The sequence below is a fragment of the Ictidomys tridecemlineatus genome, chromosome 16 (genome assembly GCF_052094955.1).
Source record: "Ictidomys tridecemlineatus isolate mIctTri1 chromosome 16, mIctTri1.hap1, whole genome shotgun sequence".
Classification (NCBI taxonomy): Eukaryota; Metazoa; Chordata; class Mammalia; order Rodentia; family Sciuridae; genus Ictidomys; species Ictidomys tridecemlineatus.
Genome location: NC_135492.1, coordinates 50,036,183 through 50,060,777, shown reverse-complemented (window position 1 = coordinate 50,060,777; position 24,595 = coordinate 50,036,183). Strand labels below are relative to the sequence as shown.

At 38.8% G+C, this 24,595-nt stretch overlaps 1 protein-coding gene across 1 annotated transcript in view; it reads right to left on the bottom strand.

Annotated features, from left to right (window-relative positions):
* Positions 1-19,284, bottom strand: part of Cntn3 (contactin 3) — a 325,624-nt gene extending 306,340 nt beyond the window's left edge. Inside the window, exon 1 of the mRNA XM_005333886.4 lies at positions 18,960-19,284. The gene's annotated coding sequence lies outside the window, so the exon portion shown is untranslated. The remainder of the gene's footprint in view (positions 1-18,959) is intronic.
* Positions 19,285-24,595: the final 5,311 nt, after the last annotated feature.

The following is a 24,595-nucleotide window of genomic DNA, read 5'->3' as shown; positions in this document are numbered from 1 at the left end:
ATGGTACAGAAAAGAACAGTAGAAAAGTAACACTGGTGAGGATAGTGATGAGGTAGAGTCATGCACCTCGAGGCTAAGGGGTCTGAACATCCAAGCAGGAGTCATATTGGTCAGTATAAGCCAGGTTATGCTGCCGTAACCAACAGCTGGAACATCTCTGTGGCTGGAGACAATGGTATTCATCTCTTGTTCATGCTTCATATCTACTGCAGGTTGGCAGAGGATTCTGCTCATGGAAGTCACTCTGGACCCAGTTTCACAGAAGTTCCATAACAGCATGGGCTTCCAGAGCCACCAAAGTACCCAAAGCCCCCACAGGAAGTGACTAAATATGAAACGATTGAAAGGCATTGGCCAAAGCACATCATCTGACCTGTCATCCACCTGGCAGAGAAAAGTCACACTCTCCCATAGTTCCTGAATAATGATAAAGCAAACAATTGAATAAACAAGTCTAGACTTCTGGATAAAGCAGATGAGGGAAAAAAAGAGAAATTTAGGTTGAACTCTTAAAAATGTGGCTATGAATCTGACTCTTGAGCAAAAAGAACCTCTCAGAAGATGACACATAAAACAAAGGATAAAGGAAACAAAAACTAGCAAATGACAGCTTTTTGTTTGATTTTCCTCCCTGCACAGGTGAAGAAGGGAAATGGGAGGGAACAAATGATTCCTACTCCAGGGAAAGAAACGAAACTGCCCAAAAACTCAGACCAAAAGACCAGAGAGGAGGGACAGCCTTGAAAGGTTTTAAGGTGGATGGTGAGGTTGAAAGAGATGCTGAAGAGTACGTTCAATTTCAGTCCTGTAGATAAAATGTGCCAAATGTGAAGATGGGTGTATCCAACGTGGGGACTCAGAAAAGTGGATGATTACCATGAAGCAGAAGGCAGTAGTTCTCATTTACAGTCACATGTATTTCTCTTGTAAGTGGATTTTGTTCTAGAATAGAAACTGTACTGCTTCCAGGCATGTGAAATAAGAGCACCATCCCATTAAGTTATTAACTTGTTATTGGCTTAAGGCAAGATTGTGTGACTCTATGACTCTTTTTGTCTCAGTGGCAAAATATATTCCAAGATGGTATGCTTTATAAGAATTTTTTAACCAAAAATTAGAATCTATTTACAGATAAATTTTACCTATATCCCTCCCCCAAATTTCTCAGTAGATTCCTGATAGGCCAAAGCTTCAGATATACTTTCACGAACTAATATCTGAGAGCTAATACTTTGCCCAAATCTAGGTCTCCCATTACCATAATTTCCAAGTGACAAGTGACTCCCTTATCAAATACTCAACTGCAACAGGTATGAGATGATTCCCTGGTTCAAGAATGTGTTAAGCCAGCTCTTATCACCAGACAGCCTGTACTCCGACTTGCTGCTGTCCTCAAATTGAAGATATAGCCTTATCACAAGTACCTATGAAGTCTTCCTGGATCCTTCTAGTTAAGAGTCACATGAGTTTCCTTTAATTCTGCACAACAGTTTCTCTTTTAGCACATATCACATCTCTATTATTCTACGAATACATATATAAGACATACACTGTGAATGATAACCCAACACCAATACAATGGCACACATCAGCAGGTAGCTTTTATTGAGTTTGGCCAAGGGGCCGATCTTCATTTATATACTCTGTGCAATAAATTTATACAGTGAAACCAAAAGTCCTACTTTCTATATGAAGAAACAGAGACTTAGAGAAGCCAATTCATCTGCCCAAGGTCACACACTATTAAATGGCATAGACAGCTGGCCTAGATTCAAAAGCATTCACATGACTATGCAGCAAAAAATCCTGAAACTGTTCACTAGACTCTCAAAAACATAGATCGGTTCCTGCAACAGGACTACATGCTCTCTCAGAGCTTTTGATATATTTTCTGCCTCTCTATATTCCTGGGCCTCACACAGATTGAAAAGCAACTAAAATCTGAAGGGTCTTTATGGTGCTTATTGACTGTGAGGTTTGGTGGTATGGCAGACTACAATATTGGTCCCACTCCCCCTCTTCCTATATCTACATCTCTTCCTTGTGACTTCTCAGTTCTCCTCACTAATGAAGCAGGGAACTTGACTGTGTACTGGGCAACAGAAGGAGGCAGACATGAGAACATACCAGTTGCAAGGACAGCACTAAGAGACCTTGTAAGTTCCCATTTATCTTCTTGCACCTCTATAATTGGCAGGAGAATAATTTCCATCAGGGCTCCTCCCCTTCACCAGGGCCCCACCATGAAATGTGGAAACAAGAGCCAGGCAGAGATGCAGCTTCAACAAGTCCAGTCCAGATGACCAACACCAAGCAGACCCAGCAAAACACAAGCAAGAGGCCAGCAGAGCCACCAGCCAAGCAGAAGGAGGAAATGCTACAGAAACTTCTCCTGTCTGTAGCTAATTAAATTCTGTGAGTTTTTTTTTCTATGCAGAATTATTATGGCAATAGCTAACTCATATGGGTAGATTGTTCACAAGTATTCATTCCTCACCCCCAGATCCACATTGTGGAATACATGTCTCTGCCCACTGTGGCAGTGCTGGGAGATGGGGCCCGATAGGTTTTTGGTTCATCAGGCAGAGTCCTGAAGAACAGCTTAAAGGCTTTCTCTCCAAGTTAGTTCTGGCTCTGGTGAGGCTGGATCAGTTACTGCAAGAACAGGCTGTTATAAAGCAAGTCACTTCCTTATAGTCTATGAATTCCAGTCTTACCTGCCCTTCCAGTTTCTGCCATGAGTTGACTCAACACAAGGCCCTCACCAGATGTGGCTTCTCAATCTTGGACTTCCAGTGCTCCTGAACTATGAATAAAAATAACTCTTCTTTTCTATCAATTAACCAGTAATTACACTATGGTTACATGTGACTAAACAAATATTTTGGATATGACCCTAAGAGAGGTAGATCACAATAGACAGTATTATTGATCGTAAATTGTATCTTGTCTACTCCACTCCCTTTATTGACCCTTCAACCTCTAACCAATGAAATGTGAGAAACCTGCCTGATATATGACCAGTCCCAAAAGTTTCTAGAGCAACTGCATGGCTTAGTTCAGCATCCTCAGTTTCTCCCTCTTGCAATAAGAACAGCATGTCTCAGATGCAGGTCTTTCTGAACTTAGGTTCTTTTTTTTTTTTAGTTGTAGATGGACACAATACCTCACAATACCTTTATTTTATTTATTTATTTGTATGTGGTGCTGAGGATCAGACCCAGGGCCTCACACGTGCAAGGCAAGTGCTCTACCACTCGGCTATAGCCCAGCCCCTAACTTAGGTTCTCTAGAGACAAAATCTAAGATGAAGTCTGTTGAGTAAAGAAGCTGAGACTGAGAAGTGTTCTTGAAAGAAGAAGCCATGATCAAGTAAAAGCAAAAACAGGCACAAGATGTTGAAACTTAAAGTAGTTGCAACTGAAGAGCCAGCTGATTCTAGAGGGCAACCTGGGGCTGGAACTGCCCTTCAAAGTTGTCTAAGTTAAAATCACCCAGGTTTTAGTGCCCAAGGATCAGTCAATCATTGATCACGCATCAACACTCATGGAGATTCAACCTTAGCTGAGACTGCACTGCCAGCCAAATTTCCAGGGAGCAATGTAACTGTGAGCCATCAGCAGCTTCTATTCTAAACAGATGGTGAGTAGTTATTGTTGGATGGATATCAGTCCACTACAGGGTTTCTATCTTCAATCTGGACCCTAGAATCAGACGCCCCAGAGAGAAGGTACACAGCCAATCCACAGAATATAAGAAAGACACACAAATCTTCAGATGATCCATAGCTCTCACATCATGCAGGTCAGTTAGACAAAGCCACTCAAATTTTTGAATTGTATGTTACCAGAACAAGAGTTGACTTCTGCATTTACAAAACAACAAACAAAAGGAAATATATCAAATATTTTTAGCTACCTACAATTATATAAAATTATTTTCATTACAATGTGGTTGAAATTGAAAAAGGCACAAATAAATGGAGAGATATACCATGTTCATAGATTAGAAAAATTAATAATGTGAAATTTTTCCAAGCTACCCAAAGTAATCTATAGATTAAATATAATCTCTATTAAAATTCCACAATGGTATTTTTGACAAAAATACCATTAACTTTCCTAGAATTCATATGGAACTACCAAAAACCCCAAATAGCCAAAGCAAACTTGAGCAAGAACAACAAAGTTGGAGACATCACACTCTGACTTCAAAATATACTACAACACTATAGAAATCAAAACATCATAGCACCAGCATAAAAATAGACACATAAACAAATGGAATAAAACAGAGCATACAGAAGTAAATGTATCCATTTATGGTCACTTGATTTTCAACAAATGTGCTAAGAATATACAAAAGGAAAGAACGGTTTCATCAATAAATGATAGTACAAAAACTGGATATCCACATAAAGAAGAATGTAATTAGGCCCTCATCTCAAACTATAAACAAAAATCAGCTAAAAATGTAGTAAAGTCTTAAATGTAACACCAGAAACTATCAGATTACTAAAAGAAACTTAGGGAAAAAGCTTCATGACATTGATCTAGACAGTGAATTTTTGGATATGACCCCAAAAACATAAGCAATAAAACTGTAATTAGACAAATGGGATTACATCATGTTAAAATGATTCTGTAGTGTCAAAGAAACACAAAGCACAGAAGGTGACAACCTACAGAATAGAAAAAATATTTGCAAACTATGTATCTGTAAGGGGTTGATATCTGAATGCTATGAGAAAGTAAAACAACTCAATAACAAGGAAACAAGAATCCAGACTACACAATGGTGACAGACTTGAACATGCATTTCTCAAAAGAAGACAGGCAAGTGGCAACAGGTTATGAAAAGGTGCTTAGAGTAATGCAAATTGAACCCACAAAGAGAGAGCATACCTGCTAGAATGGCTACTTCAAAAGGCCAAAGATAACAATTGGGTTTGAGGAAGTGGACAAAAGTGAGCACTTGCACAAGGTTGGTGAAGTGTAAACTACTACCACCACTGAGGAAACAAACTAGACGTTCCCCAAAAGATGTCATTACTGGGTACATATCCAAAGCAAATGAAATATGTGTGTTGGAGAGAATCTGCATCCCATGTTCATGGTAGCATTGTTCACAATAGCCAAGATATGGACTCTACCTAGGTAGACACATGGATAAACAAACTGTGGTATACATGTGAGGTGGAATACAACTGAGACTTAAAAACTGGGAAATGCTGACATTCGCAACCACATGAGTGAACACAGAAAATATTACATTAAATGAGGTAAATCAGGCCCAGAAAGACAAATATCACATGATCTCACTTAGATGTATAACCAAAGTTAAACTCATGGGAGTGGAGATAGAATGATGGTTGTCAAGGGCTGGGCTGGGCTGGGTGGAAGGGATGTTAGCCAAAGGATACAGAATTTAAGTTAGACAAGAGGAACAAGCTGAAGAGACCTATTGTACAATGTGGAGAATATTTTAATAAAAATCTAATGCATACTTGAAGACTTCTAAAGTGGATTTAAGTGTTTTTTCAACATAAATATAAGTGTGTAAGGTTATGAATATGTTATAAAACTAAACCATTCCATAACAAACATAAATTTCCAAATGTGTTGTTATAAATTATATACATGGAGTTAATACCATCCTCCATCCTAATTTACATCTTGTGCAGTGTGTGTAAGTGTATATGTGCACACAGACAAAAGAGTGTGTTTGTATGGGAGGGGAGTGTTAGAAGATCAAAGCAGGGTAAGAAGAAAGATGACAAAGAAATGACTTTTTTAAAAATAGAAGAATGAAAAATCAAGATAAGAGATAAATCCCATTAGCAATTTTTACAGTAATAACAAAACATTTTACACGCAAAACATAATGCAAAGGTACTTACAGCAATAGGAAATCATGGCAAAGTTCAAAAGAAATAATGCTTATATTCTAGAATATCACATTATGTAGAAATACACTCTCTAGTAATAAGCATCTTCACAAAATATGTGCTTTGTTATTTGACATTAAAACCCACATATGAGACCTACTTCTTTTCCAAAACTACTATTTCCATTAAATACTATAGAAACAACTACACAGAATGTTGTTTGATATTGGTGAAATAGGTCAATAAATTAATACTAAATATAAGCATGTGTATCTTTACCGTGTATATGAGGGAAAAAAATCACCTATTTAATGGAATGAAAAAAGAAAAAATGGTAGGCCCAAATCCATCCCATCACCAGCAGACACCCGCTGGAGCCCAGGATCAGCCCTGATCCACCTCATTGACCTGCACCAGAGCTTGGGTCCAGGATATGCCTGAGTCCATCCTATCACCGGCAAAAATTCACCAGAGCTCAGGCCCAGCCCAGGGTGACCTCTGTCCATTGGCAGGTCCCCACCAGAGCTCAGCCTTGGCCCAGACCCAACTCGCTGACCTGTGTGGGATCCAAGCTTACCCTGGATCCACTTCCCCCATCAGCCCCTGGGAGCCCAGGTCTAACCCACTTTCATCTTGAGACACTGCAGCCATCTCCATAGCCCTACCCATGCATTAGCCTCTACCTTTCAACAACAGACAGGGCCTAGAAGCAGCTGCATTTTGGAGCAGGCATCCCATAGCCAGTGTAAGGCCCATCCTTTCATCCCCATCTTTGAAAGTAGTTGTATCCATTTTTGGGCACTGAGGGCACCTCCACTGCTATCTCAAGTTATCACCTGCTATTAACACCACCTCGTATAGTTGAAGTAGCATCCATCCTGGTATACCAGCAGGGTCCAAATACCAAGGTGAGATACGGATAATCTGCATGGATATTACAAGATTACAAGGGTAGAAACTGTAATATCTCAGATTTACACTGCAGGTAAGGAAATCACAAAGACAACATGAAAAAACAACTGAGGAAAGTGCCCCAAACCAGGATACTACAATAACAGAACCCATGGACAGTGCAGTTGATGAAATGTCAGAGAAGGAGTTCAGAATGTTCATAATTAAAAGATATGTGAATTAAAGAATGACCTAAAAGAACAAATACAAGAAAAAAATGATCAGTACAACAAAGAGATAAGAGCACAAATACAGGCAATCATTGATGACACCAATAAACAGGGGAACAAATACAGGAATCCATTGATCATACCAACAAAGAGATAAGGGACCAAATACAGGTAGCAAAAGATTACTTTAAGAAAGAGATAGAGCTTATGAAAAAAAAAAAAACCAATCGGAAATCCTTGAAATAAAAGAAACAATAAACCAAATTAAAAAAAAACTCAATACAAAGCATAACCAACAGGCTAGACCACTTGGAAGACAGAACATCAGATAATGAAGACAAATTATACAATCTGGAAAATAAAATTGATCACACAGTGAAGATGGTAAGGAACCATGAGCAGTACATTCAAGAATTGTAATAAAGCATCAAAAGACCAAATATAATAGTTATGGGGATAGAGGAAGGCACAGAATTTCAAACCAAAGGAATGTACAATCTCTTCAATGAGATGATATCAGAAAATTTCCCAAACATGAAGAATGAATTGGAAAGCCAAATACAAGAGGCTTATGGGACACCAAATGTACAAAATTACAAAAGATTTACACCAAGGTACATTCTAATGAAAATTCCTAGCACACAGAATAAGGATAGAATCTTAAAGGCCATGAGAGAGGAATCAGATCACATACAGGGGGAGATCCATTTGTATCTCGGCAGATTTTTCAACCCAGACCCTCAAAGCCAAGAGATCCTGGAACAGCACATACCAAGCTCTGAAAGAAAATGGATGCCAACCAAGAATCTTATATCCAGCAAAACCTAAGCTTTAGATTTAATGATGAAATAAAAACCTTCCATGATAAGCAAAAGTTAAAAGAATTTACAACTAGAAAACCTGCAATACACAACATCCTTGGTAAAATATTCCTTGAAGAGGAAATGAAAAACAATGATGAAAATCAGCAAAGGGAGATATTACATACACTAAGAGAAAAACTAATCAAATGAGAAACAAACTCAAGTTAAATACCAAAAATAAACAAAAATGGCTGGAAATACAAATCATGTCTCAATAATAACCCTGTTAACTCACCAATCAAAAGACATTGACTAGGAGATTGGAACAAGAAAAGCAAAAGACCTAACAATAAGCTGCCTCTAAGAGACTCACTCATAGGAAAAGACATCCATAGACTGAAGGTGAAAGGTTGGGAAAAATCATCCCACTCCCAAGGATTGTGGAAGCAAGCAGGGGCCTCCATCCTCATATCAAATAAAGTAGACTTCAAGCCAAAGTTAATCAAAGGGGATAAAAAAGATATTTCATACTGCTTAAGGGAACCATTCATCAACAAGACATAACAATAATAAATATATATTCCCCAAACAATGGAGCATCTATATTCATCAAACATCAAACTCTTTTCAAGTTCAAGAGTCAAACAGAATACAACACAATAATTCTGGGTGACTTTGACACATCTCTTTCACCACTGAATAGATCATCCAAACAAAAGGTGAACAAAGAAACTATTGAACTCAATAATACAATTAATAACTTAGACTTAACTGATGTATATAGAATATTTCATCCTTCAACGAGTAAATACACATTCTTCTCAGCAGCATATGGATCCTTCTCTAAAACAGACCATACATTATGCAACAAAGTAACTCTTAGAAAATATAAAAAAGTAGTGATACTATCCTGCATTCTATCAATCATAATGAAATGAAATTAGAAATCAATTATAAAATAAAAAATAAAAGCTACTCCAACACATGTAGACTAAATAATATGTGACTGAATGAATAATGGATTGCAATAGACATCAAGGAGGAGATTAAAAAATCCTTAGAGGTGAATGAGAACACAGAAAGAACATATCAAGATCTCTGGGACACTATGAAGGCAGTACTAAGAAGAAAGTTCATTGCATGGAGTTCATTCCTTAAAATAAGAAAAAGTCTACAAATAAATGACTTAATATTGTATCTCAAAGTCCTAGAAAAAAAGAACAAATCAACACCAAAAGTAGTACAAGAAAGGAAATAATTAAAATCAGCTGAAATCAATGAAATTGAAACAAACAAAAAAACAACTGAAAAAATTGACAAAACAAAAAGTTGTTTCTTTGAAAAAATAAATAAAATTGACAGACCCTTAGCCATGCTAACAAAGAGAAGGAGACAGAAAACTCAAATTACTAACATATATGATAAAAAAGGAAATATCACAATAGACACTATACAAATACAGAAGATAATCAGAAATTATTTTTAAAACTTGTACTCAAATAAAATAGAAAATATCAAGGCATCAGTGAATTCCCAGAGGCATATGATTTGCCCAAATTGAATCAGGATGACATACACAATTTAAACAGATCAATTTCAAGTGATGAAATAGAAGACACCATCACAAGCCTACAAACCAAGAAAATACCAGGACTGATGGACACACAGCTGAGTTCTACAAGACCTGTAAAGAAGAATACTAATACTCTTCAATTTTTTCAGGAAATAGAAAAAAAAAGGGAGCACTTCCAAACTCATCCAATGAGGCCAATATCACCCTGATTCCAAAATTGGGCAAAGACACATCAAAGAAAACTTCAGACAAATAACTCTAATGAACAGAGATGCAAAAATTATCAATAAAATTATGGCAAAATAAATACAAAACATATCAAAAAGATAGCACACCACGATTAAGTGGGATTCATCCCAGAGATGTAAGGTTGGTTCAACATATGGGAATCAATAAATGTAATTCATCACATGAATAGACCTGAAGAACCATATGATCATCTCAACAGATGCAGAAAAAGCATTTGACAAAGTACAGCACCGAGATTCATGTTCAAAACACTAGAAAAACTAGGAATAACCGGAACATATCTCAACATAGAAAAAGCTTTTTACACTAAGCCCCAGGCCAACATCATTCTCAATAGAGAAAAATCAAAAGTATTCCCTCTAAAAACTAGAACAAGACAGGGATGCCTTCTTCCACCTCTTCTATTTAACAAAGTTCTTGAAACACTAACCAGAGCAATTAGACAGACAAAATAATTTAAAGAGATATGGATAGGTAAGGAAGAAATCAAATTATCACTATTTGTTGATGACATGATTCTGTACCTAGAAGATCCAAAAAATTCCACCAGAAAACTTCTAGAACTAGTAAATGAATTCAGCAAAGTAACAGGATACAAACTGAACACCCATAAATCAAAGGCATTTCTGTATATCAGTGACAAATCCTCTGAAAGGGAAATGAGGAAAATTAGCCCATTTACAATAGCCTCAAAAAATAAAATACTTGGGAATCAACGAAAAAGGTAAAAGACCTCCACAACAAAAACTACAGAAATGAAGAAATCAAAGACCTTAGAAGATGGAAAGATCTACCTTGTTCTTGGATAGGCAGAATTAATATTATCAAAATGACCATACTACCAAAAGCACTATACAAATTTAATGCAATCACAATCGAAATCCCAATGACATTCCTCATATAAATTGAAAAAAAAGTCATGAAATTCATGTGGAAAAATACTCTTATATTCAGATAGCTAAAGCAATCCTTAGCAAGAAGAGTGAAGCAGGTGGCATCACTATTCCAGGCCTTAAACTATACTACAGAGCAATAGTAACAAAAACAGCATGGTATTGGCACCAAAACAGACGTGTAGACCAATGGTATGGAATAGAGGACACAGAGAAAAACCCATATAACTACAGTTATCTCTTATTAGACAAAGGCACCAAAAACATATTTTTGGGAAAAAAACAACCTCTTCAACAAATAGTGATGGGAAAATCCATATGCAACAAAATGAAATTAAACCCCTATCTCTCACCATGCACAAAACTCAACTCAAAGTGGATCAAGGACCTAGGAATTAAACCAGAGACATTGTGTCTATTAGAAGAAAAAGTAGGCCCAAATCTCCATCATGGCAGATTAGACCCCAACTTTCTTATTTCTTAATAAGACTCCTATAACACAAGAATTAATATCAAGAATGAATAAATGGGTTGGATTCAAACTAAAAAGCTTCTTCTCAGCAAAAGAAACAATCAGGGAGGTGAATGGAAAGCCTATAATTTGGGAACAAATTTTTACCACATGCACATCAGATAGAGCACTGACCTCTAGGATATATAAAGAACTCAAAAATCCTAACACACACACACACACACATACACACACACACATACACACACACGCACACACACACAAACCAAATAATCCAATTCATAAATGGGCCAAGGAACTGAACAGACACTTCTCAGAAGATGATATATAATCAATCAACAAATATATGAAAAAAATGTTCAACATTTCTAGCAATTAGAGAAATGAAAATCAAAAGTACTCTAAGATTTCATCTCACTCCACTCAGAATGGCAGCTATTAAGAATACAAACAACAGTAAGTGTTGGCAAAGATGTGGGTGAAAAGGCACTCTCATACATTGCTGGTGGGATTGCAAATTGGTGCAGCCAATATGGAAAGCAGTATGGAGATTCCTTGGAAAACTGGGAATGGAACCACCATTTGACCCAGCTATCCCACTCCTCATTCTATACCCTAAGAACTTAAAAACAGCATACTACAGGGACACATCAATGTTTATAGCAGCACAACTCACAATAGCCAAAATGTGGAACCAACCTAGATGAATGGATAAAGAAATTGTGGTATATATACTCAATGGAATATTACTCAGCATTAAAAGAGTATAAAATCATGGCATTTGCAGGTAAATGGATGGAGTTGGAAAATATAATGCTAAGTGAAGTCAGTCACTCCCAAAAAACCAAATGACAAATGTTTTCTCTGATTTAAGGTTGCTGATTCATAATGTGGTGGGGGGGGATGGGGGGATAGATGAACTCTAGATAGGGCAAAGGGGAAATGGGGAGAGAGGGGAAGGGAAGGGGCATGGAGGTAGGAAAGGTGGTGGAATGAGATGGACATCATTACCCTAAGTACCTGTATGAAGATCGAATGTTGTGACTCTACTGTACAACCAGAAATATGAAAAATTCTACTCTACATGTGTAATATGAAAGATAATACATTCTGATATCATATATAATACACTAAAATGAAAGAGAGAGAGATGGAGAGAAAGAGATGGAGAGAGAAAACATTTGGACTAGAAAGCTCAAATTTCAAAAACATGAAGTCTTTGCACAGGTTTTTGGTTAGTTTTCCTAAAATAAAAAAGAAGCTCTAGCAAGGCTTTCCTTAAAATGGTAGAAAAAAATGACTTAAGTTATCTAATACACAGAAATGTAGAAGCTTTTGTAGGCCAAAGGAATGAGTATGGGTGAGGAAGGTACATAGTGTCACACGCCTGACTTTGGTGCCAATGTGCCTTATCTGTATTCTAGGGCTTTCAGAATATTCACCAGAATTAGTAACAAGGACGGGTAATCAGCCACTTTCAGCTGCTTTCTACACAGGCAGCCGACCAGACCAAGTAACAGGCATGCGATTAGATCATGGTTACATTGTTCGGGTTGATTTTAATTGCCTGAAAAGTGCCAGTACCGTCCCCTGCAATGTGTTATTTTAAAGGGTGACCATTTCTATGTGAGCAATAAAAATGGACCACAATGCCCTAAGAACACACAGGAAGTATTCCGTTAGGGACTTTCCCTCACAGCTTGACAATCCTGCCAAGTCCAATCACACTGACAAACAAGCACATTTCCTACCTGCAGAATTTGGGAGAAGTCAAGACAGATTCCCCAAGGGATGACATCAGAGACACTGACCCAAATGTCACACCCAAGCTTATAAACACCTTGAGAATTCCCATTTCCTCAGCCACTTTTACATGCAGGCCTCTCCAAGGTGAAAGAATTCATGGAATTTAAGAAGAGGAAACATTTCTATGGAGAAAGGCTTAAGGAAATGCAAGTTTGCAAAACTAGAAGACACCTGCAAAATATTTCATCAGTACATGCTCACATGGAAAGGGGACCTCTCAGGACAGTCATTCTTCAAGTCAAAATCAGAGATATATGAATATATACAAGGGTTAGAAGTACATCAAGTTACACTTGTACTCATGAAATGAGGCTTTAAAAGTGGCAAAAACTGAATAATGTCTGTAGTCCAGCAAACAGTAATGGACTCCTGCCAGTCTCCTGATTCTGATATTGCTCTAGCTACAATGTAACCACAGGGAAAGCTGACTGAAGAATATACAGAACTCACTGTACTATTTCTGTAAATCCTTCTGAGACTATAATTATTTTAAAAAAATACTTAAAATGCAGGTTAAGAAGCCTCACACCAGGGATGATTCCATAAGTCTTATAAGGGCCAAAGAGTCTCCAACAGTTCAGCAAAACCCCAGTATATTGTCACAGAAAAAAGTAGGTTCTAAAACTGTGGAAGATTAAAAGTATTTTCAGCATGATGAGGGGGCTTTCTCTCTAATGGTTGACTAATGAAATTACCTGATACCCACAAAGCTTTCACTCATTTACAAGTAAATATTTACAGTTTGGGAAGATGGGCTTTTGGTTTGTTGTAATGCCATTTACTGACGTATTTCATATATCAACATTTTAATCTTGAGGATTTAAAATTACTTCTTTGCACTGAAGTTAGCTCATTATATGGAGGACCAGCTCTCAGAACTTAAAACCTTGAGTTTATGTTTCCTTTAGAGAATATGCCCATTGCAGAATTTTCTAAATTCAGATCATATCAAGATAGTCATCTGTTGTCAATCCATGATCTGTTACTCAGAAACTGTACAAAATAAAGTCTTTCAATTATACACTGAAATAACTATAAGTCCTAGAATAAAAAGTTCCACTATAACTACAAAAGAATTCCATGACAATGAAACAGATTCGACTTTTTATTCTCCACAAATATTTATCAAAGTCCTAATGTGTGTGTGCCATCCCCAGATTATTAGAAAAGGCTGACATTAAACAATTTTATAATATTAAATCATAATACATTTTCACAGAAAAGAAGACACTTTTTTAAATGGTTGGGAGTAGAGACTCCTTGTGTTTGTGGTTTAAGCTGTCTGGATGGTAGTCAAGGCCTCTGGGATGAAATGGATGGGTGGGTATTACCCAAGCCAATGTCAGAAGGCAGAGTTTTCCTGGTAGAAACCACAGTGAATTGGGGGTAGAGTCACATCTAGATGGGAAGAAAGGGAGAGGAGTGGTAGCCATAGTATTCTAGGCTCATGAAAGGAACCTGAAGCCATAAGGGTGTCATTGCATTTTCAAGGAGGTTTAAGAAGGCTCTGTTTTGTGGTTGGCCCAGGATGGTTCTCGTTCATTAAATCAGTTGACTCACTACAAGAGCAAAGGCCCAATGACCACTCAGGTCACATGCCCTGACAACCACGATGAGGGTTAAGGAAAGAAGGGATCTCTAAGCTAAAGCGCTTCAGAAGAAGTGATAAATTCCATTTTGGACACAATGGGTTTGAAGTAGCAGATGTCCAAGGATCATGGCAATGTGACAGAGAGAACACTGTGACAGTCAGCAGTGACTTCTGCTGAATAGAGGCTATCTTGATGGGCAGGATCTTTGGTCACAAAGTGCAGTGGGCACATGCTGCAAACCCAACACCTGCACAGGCTTAGATCTAACGAGTCTATCAAACTCAGTATGAACAGTACTCTGATAGGTGGCACCCTGCACTGGTAAGCAAAACAGAGGTGGGGTGCACATCCAAAGTGCTTACAGGAGAGCGCACATGGAATAAGGAAACGGACTGCTCCAAGTTACAACAGAAGCTATGAGGACAATGGGCAGAAAGAGCCCAGAGAGGTGTGCGACCAGCGAGTACAACAGAAATCAGAACCTACACTGTCTAATGGTATTTAAATCAAGACCTAGGGCATAAGCAGCAGTCAAAAACTCCACGTATGTGGACACATGACATCTGAGTTTAGGGACAAGGATTAGGGGACCACCAGGGAAAAGGACAGAATCATCCTAAAGGCACAAAAACACTCAACACAAATGCTGAACTTTAGGACACTGTTGCTCCCCAAAGCACGATATGAGATGTTGAAGGGACAGGTAGTATTTACATCCTACACAGCATTGTAGGCAATATATAATATTTCTTATTTTATTCTAAGTACAACAGAAAGCCATGTAGGTATTGTCAGTAGAGGAGTATCAATTTAACTTACATTAAAAATAGTGCCAAGTTGTGTGGATTGACCAGGGGGAGGAAGTGAAAAAGGAGAAAGGGAAGCCAGGGAGAGTGTCCCAGGGGAGAAAATGGGGTGACTTGGAACAGGATGCTGTGGGTGGAGATGAAGGGGCATGGACAAATTTGAGAAATATTTTCTATTCAGAATGAAAGACTACATGAGATCTGAGTTGTTCCAGGTCTCCAAAATAAGACTATGCGAAGTACTGTAACAGCCCCAAGAATTCTTTATCCTATTAAAATAATATATTGACATCCTCCCTTAAGAGTCATACCATCAAAGCAGGTTTTGAGCTACGGATCCCATGTCTTAACATCTGAAAGGTAATCAAAGTCAAGCGAATTAGAAAACAAACTAGACGAAATTGTCTCCTGCCTAAGAACATAGAAAATATCCAAGCTGATTTATCAAGACACCTATGAGAGTGCTGCAGAACTGCTGTAACACAGATAATCTATTTCTTCAAATGCCAATATGTCTGCAATAAGGAATATGCATATCTTCTGAATTATCTTTTCCTACTTAATAAAAGAGTCATTTTCCCTCACTCTTTGCAAGGCAGCTTCTTACACAGTAAAGATTCTACAAATATTTACATTCCAAGTAGCAGAGCTGTTTGAAATGCTATAAAGTCCTGCCAGCACTTCTATTACAAACCCTTATTTCTTGTTTATAACATGTACATAAAAAGGAGGAAAATAAAAATGTACTACGGATTGAAACTTGGCATACAAAGTTTTACCAACCGAGTGTATTACTTATGCAGCAAATTTTCCAAAGAAATGTCCCACTGTGTTTTAGGAGATGGGGGAACTGCAAACTCAAAACTGTTTTGCACACTTGATCTATTTCTGAAATCTTTATACAAGTCAGATCTGAATCTGAGAACTGTCACCCCTAAATTTCAAAGAAATTCTATCTTCACTGTCCTATAGTCAAATATCCTCATTAATAACAAATATCTTTGCAAAATATTACCCAATACACTATCATTAAGCATAAGAAGTAACAGTTCATCAGCATAAAATGACTATATATATATATATATATATATATATATATATATGTATATATATATATACACACACACACATACATACAAAAAAATCTTACATATATATGTATATGCTTATTCAACATCATGGGCAAGCACCTAGAGAACCTTGTTTTTCAAGAGAAAAAAAATCACTGGCTAAGATAAGCTGGACTGCTGGTGATGTTCAAATCAGAGATGGCAAGCAAACAAACACAACAGCGATAAATCCTCCTGCCATCTGAACATCTTACACTGCACAGAATTAACATTTTACTGCTAACATACTAACTGGTGAACTGGAAAACATAGAACATTGAGCCAGTAGTCATAGATTCTCTATTTTGTGGCATTGCCAAAGTTCAATAATATATAGATCCCTGCAGTCTGAAAGGAGCAATTATATCCATATACTCTTTCAGCACAAAACATATTAGAAGTTAATGAGAACTTCAAGTTGGACACTTAAATTATGCAGTAAAAACAAAGACAGAAGATGTTCACTGAATGAATGAGAAGGAATTAGGCACTTATAAAAGAGAACGATGCGTATTTTGATGGAAGAGCAAAGAGGCTATTAGTTTGTAATAACTAGGCATATATGAAATGTGACAGTGATAAAGTTGTACATAAATCAACAACTGAAAGGCTACAGCTTGTTGTCCACAGCTAATCTTTGCTCCAACTGAAATTGCTCAGCATTTTAGTCCTATTAAATGTGGTGCTCCCATTTTAAGAAATACTTGGGATACCTGGTTGTGCTGTGAACAATATTCAAAAGTTAGGGTTCTTCTGGAGAATGGAACTTTATGCCTCCATATCTCCCAGCTGACATTAATGATATCCAGACAGTGAGGAGGACACGGGGCTAAATGTCACCATCAGAGGTGGCCACTTCCTGAATCTATTACTCTGCAAATTAATAAGCAGCTAGGTATCTCAGTTATTCCTCCTGTCTAAGGAGTCACTTGCTTACATTCAGCCCTACCATTTGTTCTAATAAAAGAATGCACAGTCTGCTATGTTTCCTTGGAGGATACTGATTCCCTTGGGTGTTTTCAAACCACATGTTGACTCTCAAGCATTCTAAAATTCTGATTCTACACATTATTTGCATCAATCATCTTTTCATTTAGCACCTCTGAGCCCTCTGAGTTGTCTTTTATGAAGCTGTCCCATTGTAATCAGTGGCTTCCACATATTAGGCATCTTACAAATGTTGCACGAATGGATGTGAATACTAACCATCTCCATCTCCAGACAACTTCTTCCCAAGTACCATGGCCCACAAAGGGTTAAAACCACTAACTAAGATGCTAGGTTACTGCAGCCAAAGTAGGTTTCCGTTAGTAAACACAGCTAGCAAAGCAAAACTAACACAGTTGACTTCAATATTGAGATATAATAGCTCTTTCAAAGGCAATTACTTCTCCTTTCAATCTCTGGAGGTTCTGACTCATTGTTCTGATTAATTTCAGTTTTTAATCTATTTACAGATCAGGATTCTTTTTCTGTTAGTGTAATATTCATCTCTGTGGGGGTAGACAGAAATCGCAGCAAGTACAGTCTTACTTTTTTTTAAGTTATTCTTGCTTAATCATTTTAAAATTATTTCTGGATTTACATACTCACGGCATGAGCTGCGATTTCTGACCTCCCTCCTGCACATCTCAAATCTCCCAATCTATTGCTTTCTCTAGCTCTGTTTCCCCACATCTTGCCCATTGAGGTTAACAGACCTGCGAACCCTTTCCCAGAGCTCTATCTGTTCCCTTCCCTTTGGTTCTTACAGGAGGTTTGATATCCTCACCATAGCGGGCACCCCGTTTGTCATTAAATCTTTCCTCTGAGCGCATCTCCTTGCTGTAAATCAGTAAGGAAATAACAATACAAGAAAGGACATGCGGATTAGCGAGCCGTGCGGAGCTTTGCAGAATCAGAGCCCAGAAGCCTTTTGTGCATTTTCTGCAACCAAAAATTTCCTGATGGTGCTGTGACTAGGGGTGCCTGGCTGGCACTTCCTGGTTTTGTGTTTCTGGTATTTTCTGCTTGGTTAGCTTTGCAGGGCTCCTCAGAGAACACAGAAGCTGCCAAAACCGGGGTCCAAGCTCCAGAAACATGCACTACACCCCATCAGAGAAAATCCGCGAAATAAACACAGTAGGGGATTTCATATAAGACTGTAGATTTGTTACTGGAAAGAAAATGCAACCTGGAAAACTTGACAGTTAACCGAAAAAACCTGCACCCTGGCTCCCTTAGACCTAGGAGTCAAGAGGAGAGTTTTTGGCACATCAGCATCCAGCTCTTGCCCCCTGAACTACGCACCTAGGATTCTTCCTCTGCAGCCCTGGGGTGCACAACTTTTTATTTTTCAACTTTGACTGCAATCCGGGAAAATCCCCTGCAGCTAAGGGCAAGCCAGAGGGACCTACCTTGCATTTCCCCAAACCCCAGCGCGGAGACTAGCATCCGGAAAACAACCCTTTCCCTAGAGGTGGGGAAAATAATTTCCTCCACAGCAAACTGGCTGGGAGAAGCACCTTTCATTCTGGACACGTCAGGTGCACTTCTCCGCAAACAAACTTTGGGGATGAGGAGCCATAAAGCCAGTGCATAAAGTTTCCCAGGCAGGTGGCTCATCCTGCTCCCGGGGCCACACAAGCAGCTGGACATCCCAGACCTACCTAGTCCCCGCGGCTTGCCAGGCTCCCGCCCCGCTGGCCCGCCAGCCGCCGCCGCCGATCGTCCGGGCCCTGGGGGCCGCCGTGCGCGTCCGCGCGAGCCGCCGCCGCAGCGCCCCCGTCCGTGCTGTTCGCAGCCGAACCCGGCTCCCGCCCGTCCGCCGCTGTCGCCGTCGTCGCGCGCCAGGCTGCTGTGGCTGCTGCCGGCGCCACGAAAGCGCTGCCTGCGCCTCCACCGCTCTGGCTCGGCGCGAGCACGGGAGGGAGGAGAGACGGGTGGGAGAAAGGGGCGGGCAACGTGGAGGAGCAGCCAACGGGGGCTCCCGCCTCGCTCCCGCCGCGCCCCCAGCGCCTCCAGCCACCCGGCTCTGGGCCGCGTGCACCCACGTGCGCCCAGCCTCCGCAAGGCCCTGGCGGTGGCGCGGGATGGGCGGTGGTCAGCGTGTCACCACTGGGTGGCCTAGTGCCGCACAGCTGGGGTCCCGGGCGCACGGGGTTAAAGGCAGCAATTCCACTTCTAAGAAAACCTGCTGCAGCTGCGCTCACGCAAGTGTGCAGAAATTTCCAATTTCCTTAGTAAAACAGATAATTGTTAAGGATTAGCTATAGACAGGTAGTGGGCTGTGCTATAAACGAATTGGTTCCTATGGTCTTCAGAAAAACTGCACATCTATTATTTTTGCCTGATTTGGTGATGAGGAAATTAATTTGCTTAAGGTTTCAGTGACTCAGTTGTAAGAATATCCAAAGTTCCCTATGAAACAGATCTTACTCTATTTTCCTAAATACATACAGGTAAAGGTCAGTTGGAGATGAACACAGCTTGCAGAAGTCTCAAATATTTGAGTTGAACTGCTGGGCATGGCTCCCCCATACCTGTGCAAACCATGCATCTTGTATGCAAAAGTTGTAAACAACCTATCTGTCTATCTTTAAAGAACTGGCTAATCACAGAGGAATGTAGCACAGCTCCTACAGAGAGGGCAGAGCTAGGACATCTACTGGCATGGACACAAATGACCTTCCAGAGGTATTAAGAGAAAAAATTTGATATAGCAAAAGTATTATGGTTTTGTGTTTACTCATAACACATGTACATATGGATGTTTTCATAATTTTTAGAAAGATGTTCCAGAGTCCTGTTAACAATAACCCTTGTGAGTGAGACTTTCCATTTTATAGTTATTTCTTATTAATTTTAAACTGTATCACCAGTTAATTTTCCTTCTTAAAAACCTACTTGCTAGGATTGGGGTTGTGGCTCAGCCCTAGAGCATTCGCCTCCCACCTGCGAGACCCTGGGTTCTATCCTCAGAACCACATAAAAATAAATAAGTGAAATAAAGGTATTGTGTCCAACTACAACTAAAAAATAAAAACAAAACAAAACAAAACAAAAACTAGTCGCTAGACTTCCCTGTTTGAGTTTACAGCCTTGTCCCTGCACTCCCCACCCCCAAGTCCTACAGGCAGAACAAAGCTGCATCTCAAGGGCCCCCACCTTGGTGAACCATATCTGAAAGGAGGTTTCCTGGGAAATGACTGTTTGGATTGCACCTTCTTATTCTTGTCCATTTCCCCAAGAAATAAGTGTCTGATCTCCTGCAATTCAGAATAGAATTTGAACTTATGGGAATATTTCAGGGAGTTTAGAAGACAGGAGGTGGTACCCAGCTCTAAGATGCAGGGCACTGCTCTCTACAGTGAAACCAGCATGTAGCCTCAGCCTTTCCCTTGGCACAAAGAAATTGCTTCAATGAGCAGGTGAGTTCCCCTATTCCAGAACTATTTCAATAAAGATGCTGTCTTACCCCATGAATATACACCAGAGTTCTGGAATACACTTTGGAACTTCCTCTGATATTGGCCACTTTTGGTCTATCACTGATCAAATAAATGCTCATCCCTGTAAGAATAATGGCTAGATTTTTAAAAAGAAAAGAAAAGCTGGAGTTATTTATGTTTTAAAGTGGTGGTGGTGGGGGGGGTCAGGGATAGATACAGCACAATGCTATAAATAAAAATAACATGCTTTTCCCATCAGAATTAAATTTCAGTAAATTTGGACTCCTTAAGGTCTCTCTGCTTAGCCAAAGGGCGGGAGTTGGGGAGGGAAAATAGAGGAGGTAAAGAAAGGTGGTTTATGGTCCTTTCAGTTCTTATTGGTTACTGTAAATAATCTTTTTGCTTGCAATCTGGGAACATGTTGGCAAACCCCCTGAGTGTGACAGAATGTTTTATTGGATAGAACTGGTGTGTTCTGGAAGGAGCTGAGAGAACTTTACATGCAAATTATGCTCATGCTTTGCACCTAGCAGGTGCAATTACTGCTATGACTACATCCATCACAGGCGTTACCTCTTTTAATATTTTCATATTGATGCTTCATAATGCATTTCCTTCTAATATACACATATATGTTCTGTCTAATGGGTAGGGAAAGAGCATCTTTATCAAGGAGGGAGAACTGGCCAGGGGCAGCAAAATGACAGTGAGAAAGACAGGAAAGAAGCTCCCTTAAATTAGACAGAGAGAAATCTAAACCCTAACCCCTCACAGCCCTCTCCAAATAATCAGTCATTTCCAAACTCAGATTACATTGCCTGTGCTGGGGAAAGCTGATTAGTACTGGAAAAGGATTTAATGGAATTTCAGATCCTGTGGTTGTAGCAGAAGGAGGCGGAGGTATCCTAAAATTTGTAAAAGCGATGATGAACATTTAGCATATGCTGCAATTTCCTAGTTGTAACAGGTAAAAGATGTATAAATGTAGGAATGGAGAAGGAGATGCAACATTCTGTGTTCTCTCTTTGCCCAAAATGTAAAGCAAAATGTAAGTCAACTGAAAACCTGATATTTACCAAAAGTTGATACACAAGAGCAGGTTTAAATAAAATTTCCATTCAATTTCTGGGCCAGAAGCCCAGGAAATTAAAAAAAAAAAATTAAAGGCACATGTGGGTCTTCTCAGTGTGAATGCCGGATGGAGTTTTTATTGAATTTGGCCTCAACTGATTGTAGCATTATAAGCAATTCTGCCATTAAGTTTCAGCAGCCATTTAGATGGCAAATCCTTTTTTTAGGGCATTATAACTAAGAATAATAACTTCCTTTTTATATGGCACCTTTTATATCAAAGCACTTTAAAGTGTGAGATCATCTTCCCATTATTAAGATACCCCATCTGTGTTGGAATAAAGAAGCTATTTCATGCCACTGATACCACATAACAGTTATTTATGCTTGTTTATTGCATAGCAAAGGGAAATTAAGAAAAATATAAACTAAGCCCAGAAACCGAAATTCTTAGGCAAAGTGTAAATTGGAATAGAGCCAAGTTACATAGTTAAACATATGTATTTTTTTAAAAGGGACATGGAGTTTTTCATTTCTATGTGTGGAAAGAAATTCTATGAACAAGGCCATATTACTATCTCCAAGTTCTAGTGCTTATCTGGATTCTAAGATTATGTTGTGGGATGTACAGAATAGTCATTTTTTTCCTTCAATGCTGGGTTCAGTAGTTCCAAGAGTTTTGTGGGTTTTTTTGTAAGTTGGATTAAAGAGTAATAATACTTTTTCAACATCCTAATTGGAGTAAGGTTGTTACAACATGTGTATAAGACCAACAAACATCTTTTTATGGCAGGGCATGCCTGTAATCCCAGAAACTCCAGAGGCTGAGGCAGGAGGATCAGAGGTTCAAAGCCAGCTTCAGCAATTTAGAGATGCCCTAAGCATCTTAACAAGACCCTGTCTCAAAATGAACAATATAAATAAAAAGGGCTGGGAATGGGGCTTAGTGTTAAAACACCATGAGTTCAAATTCCTCAATATAAAAAAAAAATCTTTCCATGATACTTCTACTTTAAATATCTGATTGTCCATTGAATATCTTTATTCAAGCAAGTCATCCACTTTTCTGGGGTAATGGTGGATGCTAAAAAAAAAAATGAATGCATATAAATGCTCAACACTGTGCTTGGAACTTTGCTCCATAAACTACTTCAGTAATAGCTGGTTCTGATATTCATTCATTGTTTTCTTCTCTGAAAGCACGTGCTGCCTCTCCAGTCTGTAGTAGCCCTGCTATTCTCTAGACATCACAGAGCATATCAATAAGTGACACTTTTTTGTTATTGTTTACATGTCTGCTATTTTATTGCCAACTTCCTTTGCTGGACTGTAAGTCTCATGAAAGTAGGGACTCTCTTTTATCTAGTGCTGCATTCAGGGCTTCCAGCATGAGTCTCACCTCTACTTAATGGGTTTGCAGTAAATGGTTAGTGATCGAGTGAGTTTCCACCGTGCTGGTAGTATATAAACTGCTGATCTGCCATGCTTGGCAATCCTTACAACAATCCCATTTTTTTTTCAGATGAAGGAGCTGAGGCACAAAAGGTGAACTCAAGTATGGGTAGCTCACTCTTCCAAGATTTTGCAAACTGTCATCTAGAGATCTGATGGGAGGCTCCCTGCTCTTTGCACAGGGATGTGAATACATCCCTGTGAGTTCACATGAATTTTGTCAACCATGTAGTGCAGCAGTTTTCCAACATTAATCCACCCATAAATCACCTGGGGATCTGGGTAAGATGCATATTCTGATTCAGCGGGCCTGGAGCGGCACCAGGTACTCTGCATTTCTACCAAGCTACCAGATGCTCTCTGTGCTGCTGGTCTACAGACCAAAATGTGACAAGCCAGGCCACTATCCAGACCTTTTATATTAATAGATAAGCCACTTGACACATCTCAAACCTTAGTGGTTTGAATTAATAGAAGTTAGAACAATATTGGAATTGCTTAGTCATGAAACCATAGAATTCAATTTGAAATTATTTCTATTACATTGACAATGGCTATTCCAGACTGAACTCAGTGAATTTTAATTTTCTATGAAGACAAAGATACTAAGGCACAGAAAGATTAGGGAACTTTCCCCAGTTCATTGGTGGAGGAGCTGGGACAGGAACCACCTGACCCTGAAGATTGTTGTTCTCTTTTCTAGTTGACAAGAATACACTGACTCCTCCCACTTAGTTCTATAAAGATGATTCCATGGAGTTCTTAAATGGCAACAGACTTGACAAGGTTAAGAAAGTTGGTAAAGAAGGAATACAGGAATGTAGTTACCAATTACACTTTGGTAGGAGTGAGTTTGTTGCAGCCTTAGAAAGAAATGAGGCCAATTGAAGTTCTTAGCTCTCCTGTACAAAAATCTGTCACATAGCACACTACAGAATATTAAGTAGGAAGACTTTTCAATCTAATGCTCAATTATACCCAGGCAACATAAGTTTCTAATAGAATTGTCATTTATTTTCTTTTTTTAACCCTAATGTTAATGGGAATAATAACTATCTTTCCCTTTAAATACTATATTTTTAAAAGAGATTAATTATGCACGTATATATATATTATATATGCATATATCACTTCAGTGAAAATATGAGCTTTTACATGAAATGACAATAATACATTTGGTAGATTTTTTTAACATGGGCTTCAATATGTATCTATTTTATTCATCAACCTGAAATGTTTTATTCAAGTCTAACAACCTTTTTTTGCAATAAAGATTGAAGATATTTTTCATGTGTTAAAATGAAGGGGAAAAAATTCCTACACGTGTTTGT